General features: G+C 41.8%; 1 non-coding gene across 1 annotated transcript in view; it reads right to left on the bottom strand.

Moving 5' to 3' along the window:
* Positions 1-721: 721 nt before the first annotated feature.
* The window catches only part of pdpn (podoplanin), an 8468-nt gene continuing 2407 nt past the window's right edge, over positions 722-6782 (bottom strand). The window contains exons 2-4 of the transcript XR_014119971.1: positions 3648-3968; positions 3397-3502; positions 722-2349 (exon numbers count right to left, since the gene is read on the bottom strand). This is a non-coding gene — a transcript (podoplanin). The remainder of the gene's footprint in view (positions 2350-3396; positions 3503-3647; positions 3969-6782) is intronic.

The raw sequence follows: 6782 nt of genomic DNA, 5'->3' as shown, positions 1-6782 counted from the left end.
TGTGTGTGTGTGTGTGTGTGTGTGTGTGTGTGTGTGTGTGTGTGTGTGAGAGAGAGAGAGAGAGAGAGAGAGAGAGAGAGAACATTTATGGAAGAGTTTTTCTATCTTCTATCTGTGAAAGTTTTCTGAGTGCATTAATCTGCGTATATTATTCTCAGAGTGATAGTTTCTGTTATAGTTTGTCACCATTCTACTGTATGTTCAAGGACTTCACACTGTGCTTTGTTTTCCTGTCTCATATACCTCAACCATGTGAACATATGACTGACTGAATTCCGCAAGAGTTTTCGTGGTACCGCCTGGCCTGACTGGGCCTGACTGAGACTCAGCTAAAAGAGATCCATTGTTCACAACCAGAGAGAGAGAGAGCCTGGGTTGCAGCCTAAATCCACATAGCAACACATGCACACACACACACCCACCTGCACACACACAGCATTATGTGCCTCACATTTCTAAACTGACCACCACTGCCTCAAGTTGGTACAGAGAGAGAGAGAGAGAGAGAGAGAGAGAGAGAGAGAGAGAGAGAGAGAGAGAAATTAAAGACTTGGTTATGACATCACCAGTGATAATGAACATCATAACTTGTTTCTTGCTTATTTATATAGATATTATTATCACTCTGTTACACCTTTCAGTATTTATTACAATATTGTTCTGGAAATAGCCAATTAATAAGAAGGTGAGACATTCTCACATAACAGAGAAACAAGACATATATTTTTACTTATTTATTTAAACAGTATGAACAACTAAAAAGGGAAAAAAACATTGCATTTAAATAAAATGATTTTGATGGCAGACAGCACAATGAGGGCCTGGCATTTAGACTGAATCTTAACAGACGAGGCAAAATAAGGTTCGTTGCAAACAGTTGCAGTGTCTGAAGCCCCGTTGTGTTAAACATGGTTTATCAGTCAGTGCATGTGTTATTGTTCTCTTAAAGCAAGCGCAGAATGACTCATGCACCCCTTGAATACACACCAGAACAAATCACCTCCAGTCCAGTGAACCAGAGGCTAATGGGCAAATCTGAGGGCCTGACAATAAGCTATACAAGGCGGACGAGAGGACATCTGTTAAACCTTTTCAATCTTTTCTTGGATGGTAAAATTTGGAACTTCACTCCAGTACAAGTTCCCATTAAAAGTTAACGTCCTGGCATGTCTTTACATCAAACCATTCTGTCATCTTGAGCGAATCAGAAAATCCAGGCAGCTGGAACAAAATCTAGGAGAGGACTTGTAGGCCTACTTTCTGAACCTGAAATGGCCACCTCTGGTAAGAAAGCTGTGAGCATTATTCCCACAGCTGCTGCTGTGTTGTGCAACAGACAGTTCCAGTTTCCTGCTGGAAAGGGGAGGCAACCAACAACAGTTAATTCAAAATGAGCTATAAAAGAGTCCGGGCAGGCCCAAGGCAGTGGTGCTAGCCCTTCCACTAATGTTCACAGATCCAGATTAAAGTTTAATATGACAAAGGATACTAGAATATTAAATTATGCTTACATATGAAATAGGTCTTATTTAACAGCTGAGAACTTAAGATCTGGCGTAAAATGTCCTATAACAGAATATGCTTGAGACATTTTACAACAGATTACAGACTTCTAATCTGGTTATAAATCATCTTTGCTGCGTCATGCTGCTATGGGACATTTTTATTCGGCCTTGAGTATGTGGGAGAGAATGTGCATAGAATGTGTAAAGAATTGCAAGAGTGAGTGTGTGTGTGTGTGTGTGTGTGTGTGTGTGTGTGTGTGTGTGTGTGTGTGTGTGTGTGTGTGTGTGTGTGTGTGTATGTGTGTGTGCGCGTGTGGTTGCGTGTGGTTGCGTGTGCGTGCATGCGTGTGCGCGTGCATGTGTGTGACTGGTACGCATTATGCCACAGCCAACTGAAAGATTAAAGCTGATGAAGAAGTCTTGTGAGTTTTACTGCTAATTGTACCCTGTACTTGAAATTTTAATCCATTGTGCAGGTTCCTGAAATTTTAAAGGATGTTCTAGTTCTAGTCTTTTTATGTGTATTAATGTAATTCTTTAGGCCCTCTGAATCTAGTCTGTGAGTTGTGTTAACAGACTCACGTTCCTTCTCTTCTTTACATTACTTGGCTTTAAAGCACAGAGAATCAGTTTGAATTCCTGTTTCAATCTTTGGCAGTGTGGAGTACAATGGGGGTTGGGATAAGCAACCATATCAGTGTTCAGGGGAGGGGTAGGAGAACACATCCTCATAGTCTTGAATGATTAGAGCTCTCCTAGATTGCTTGTTTAATGACAGGAAATGACATCCATTCAGTAGTTCAGAATTCTTCTCTTCCTGGTGTGCTGCCTTCCTTTTCAGGGGCTGAAATAGAGGAAAGCAAAGGGGTATTAAAACACGCTGTATTTGCATGCCTCAGTATACACATACCACAACACAAATGTGTAGACACACACAATGGACTCCTGCATACTTCTGTAATCACCCTGAATTTACAGAAGCCATTGTCTCTCTTGGTAGAAAGAGTAAGCCCTAGTGCAAAGTCACATGGTTTACAGAGAAGTACATTTATTGCATTATTGTCAATGTTGACTCAAAATCATTGCCACTAGTTTTGTAAATCCTTTTTAACACGTTAACTTTCCAAATTTGATTTTTAGACTTGAATTAGTAACACAGACTCATATTATTTACAAGTGGATGACACTGTTTCACAATCAAATCTGATTGATCTACTTATATCTAAAAGCTTCTGACAGTTTGAACAGGCTAATGGCTGATATTTGAGACATTCTAACTTTTCAACAGCTTCTTTGGAGTCATGTGGAACCAAACATTTTATATAATTGAGCCCTTGCAATGAAAAACCATGTATCAGCCATTTCCCCTTTTTGTGCAATCAGTTATTTTAGTTTTAATTTTATTTTACCTTTCAATTAAAATTAAAAAGCTAAATATGATTTATTTAGACTTAGCTTACTTCATTCATGTGGGCATTTAAAAATAATACTTGCAATAATGCTTTATATTGTTGTTTTTATTTTTTAGAATGCAGAGAAACAGTAAATGGACTTACATGTTTTTTCACTGCAAGGGCTGTTGGCCCAGAACACTTAATTAGTTTTTTATGATTTCTGTTATGATGTCAAGAGGGTGCATTTAGTGCATTTTCTGTAAATACACTGTTATCCTACCTAGCTAATAAATGCAGATAAGTACAACAGCTCTCAAGGGTGAAGTGAGTTAAAGTTTTGCATAGATCGAGATGCTGTCTTGTTTATGAGGCTTATGTTCCTTTGCAGCTCTCCAACATAAAAAAACATTCACTGTCGGCATGCCATTTAGTGCTACAATGCTGGCGGAGCACATTTCTCAGCGATTTTAAGCAGCTGTTCTGTCTGGTGAACTTACGAGTACTGGCCCATCCTCCTGACCAACACAATTATTACTGCGATAAGAATGGCCATAGCCACCAGTGCACCAATCGCAATGCCCACCACGTGTCCAGTAACCATTGCTAGAGAGAGAGAGAGAGAGAGAGAGAGAGAGAGAGAGAGAGAGAGAGAGATGAAATTCAAAAGGTTATGATTGTGTGTGCGCACATGTGTGTTTGTGTGTTTGTGTGTGTGTGTGTGTGTGTGTGTGTGTGTGCACATGCCTACATTCAGGGTTATATCCGTTGTGAACTTCTGACTTTGCTGTGACCTCAGACACTGGCTCTGATGCTGTCGTGACTTCTGCCAAGTCCGGTTTCCCAGTTATCGTATGTGCATGCAGTGTGCTGGCAGACTCCACCTTCTCTGCTGTAGGCTTACTGGACTCCAGAGGAGTCTCAGTAGAATGTACTGTAAATGACGCAGTTGATTGGTCGGCCTCTTCCGTAGCTGTTAGGTTGTCCGTCTGAGACGGTGCCGTGACAGCTTCGGCTCGGGTGGTTTGAAACCTTTCTGTCAGCTGTGCCTCTGTAGGCACTGCCAGAGTGCCTGAGAGAAAGAAAGACAAACCATACAGTAAATGTAAGAAACACAACCTTATAGGCTTATTAAAATAAATAAGTTTAGAATTGATATATTTACACATTTAAAGCAAATACTGGTTGAAAAGTATAATGACTCACTGAGCATTGCCTCTGCATATATTTAGACATAGATTTTCTTTCTCTATATATATTTATCTATCTCTCTCCCACTCTCTGATTCATACGTACAAACACATACATGCATATGCACACTCCACATGCCTTGGTTCAATAATCAATAATACACTGCTGAGTGGTACAATGTTGAAAGAGTCTCCAATGCTGTCCACCACATTTGCAGAACACACATACAGATACACACACACACACACACACACACACACACACACACACAAACACACAAGGCATGCCAGGCCCCGCCTCCTCAACCCCACCCCAACAGGCTCACATCCTGCCTGCATCATTTCTCATTCCAAATGCACAACCTCACTTCCTGTGGGTGGAGCTGATTTGAAAATCTCCTTGGGAGGAAATAATATGTCTCATCTGGGAAAATTCTCTCTTAAAACCAAATGTGACTTCATAATCTTCCCATCATTCATGCTCCACCAGTGCAACTGTTCTGAAAGCAGCTCCCAAGGTCAGCAGAAGGGAGCCAGCAGCTGGACTCCATATGAGAGCCTGTATGTGAAGGAACCTCCCTTTACAACAACACCCTTGACTACTGGTCACTGGAGTCAAATGTGCCAAGCACACATTTAGAATCCTCTATTTAGTTGTAAATATTTAATACTCTAAACTAATGTTTACAATCTTTCCTGATGCACCAACCTAACATTCAGAGTTCTTTACAACAAAATGACTTTGTATTTTTTTGCAGTAATAAAGCATTAAACCAACATATAGCCCTAATGTGAATGTTTACAGCAAAACTCTTCAGTAGGCATTGGTGTAAGGGCTAATTTAATATTCCAAATACTGCTAATGAAAGTCTTCAGGACCTCAACACTAGATTAAGCTCCTTAGTTGGATCTTAAATTTGGAAGACAATTCTGAATGAGGGCGTTAACATTTAGAAATGTTTCTACACACAATCTAATGTCTTAAGCCTTCCCTAACATATTAAGTGGAAGACATCTAACCTTAAATGCTAAATCTTACTAGGACTCCAAATCAACATTCAATGAATCATTTGTATCACAGTCTAAAATTTAACATGCCCTAAAATAATTTTAAAATCAGCAGAGCATATCCAGTGGTGAATTAGGTGAATATTGTATGATAGTAGGTTGTAATTACGGGGAATTTTCTGCAAATGCACCCTTTTTAGACGCAGATAATTGAACGTAGGCAACCGAACACAGAAACCCAGCGTCAAGCTTTAGGTTTAAACTTCCACAGAACATGATGTCATTTTGTTCTTTCTGTACTTCCTTTTAGAGGCCCCCATTGTCAGACCGCTGGCACGTAGAGGGCACGAGTGCTAAATTTAATCGCTGCTGGCCGTGCGTGATACCCGGCGCTTTCTGATTATCCCAAACGGCTACATTTGGTCAAAACCACCATTAGCAACAGCCTGGTCCACAAACACACAGACACAGACATGGGAAGTAGGGGGCGAGGGGAACTGGGAGATTGGTCCCGGAGTGAAGGACTGTTGGTGTTTGCTCAGAGTGTGTGTGTGTGTGTGTGTGTGTGTGTGTGTGTGTGTGTGTATCTATACCTGAGAGTTGTTGTGTAAATAATCATGAGAGGGATGTGTGTGTATGTGTGTGTGTGTGTGTGTGTGTGTGTGTGTGTGTGTGTGTGTGTGTGTGTGTGTGTGTGTGTGTCCATTTAGAAGTTGTTGCAGGGGAAGGAAACCATACTTAAAGCTAATTGTTGGGATTCACGATATAATGGGACAATTGTTAACAGAGCCTGAGAGGCAAAGAGCACTTACTAAACACACACACACACACACACAAGGAGTAAAGCAATGGGCAATCTGTTCTCTCTCTCATGTGTGTGTGTGGTTGGTGGGCTACGTTTTAGGCGTGGCTGTCCCTGGCTGCGTGGAGGAGGCAGCTGGAGCAGTATGAGTGGTTACACACAGCAGAGAGACATCAGGGCTCCGGTAGATCAGGCGAGGAGGTGGGTGGGGCCAATCGGGGCAGTGGCACGGCCTGCCCTGCTAACAGAGCAGCACACCTCCCATCTACCAACGGCTGTGTGTGATGGTGTGTGTGTGTGTGTGTGTGAGTGTGTGTGTGTGTGTGTGAGTGTGCGTACTGAAAATCAGTGCACGGCGACGGACAAATGAGTAACTCTGACCAAGGCAGAACATTTTTCCTGAAGCTTTGGGAAAGAGAACCATAAAAGGCAAAAGTTTATAGAAAGAGTGAGAAAGGGAGGGACAAAGAGAGAGATAGACAGTGAGTGATGGAGAGAGTGAGTGAGACAGAGAGTAAGCAAGAGAGGGGAGAGAGAAAGAGTGAGAGAAAGAAATATAGAACGGGGAGAGAGGGAGGGAGGAAAGGTGAAAAGAGTAGGGAAGACCGAGGAAGAGGGAAGACCGAGGAAGAGAGAGTCACATCCATCACCATCACAGTGTAAATTGCCAGTGTAAATTGTGCAAGTGTGCTGGGTAGAGTGTGTGTGTGTGTGTGTGTGTGTGTGTGGTGGGGGTTGAGAATTTTGTCTTTTCAATCACTTGTGTGAGAGGGAGTGTGAAGCTGGAATGTTTTTGTGCTGGGGAGGGTCAGAGATACTCATAAAACCCTTCTGACTCCTCTTTTAAACAGACACTGCCTTGCACTTCATGGATAATGCAGCACAA

This window comes from Electrophorus electricus, chromosome 25 (genome assembly GCF_041902795.1).
Source record: "Electrophorus electricus isolate QZ-2024a chromosome 25, ASM4190279v1, whole genome shotgun sequence".
NCBI lineage: Eukaryota > Metazoa > Chordata > Actinopteri > Gymnotiformes > Gymnotidae > Electrophorus > Electrophorus electricus.
The sequence above is the reverse complement of the archived record's forward strand: the minus strand, read 5'-3'. Positions and strand labels throughout refer to the sequence as shown.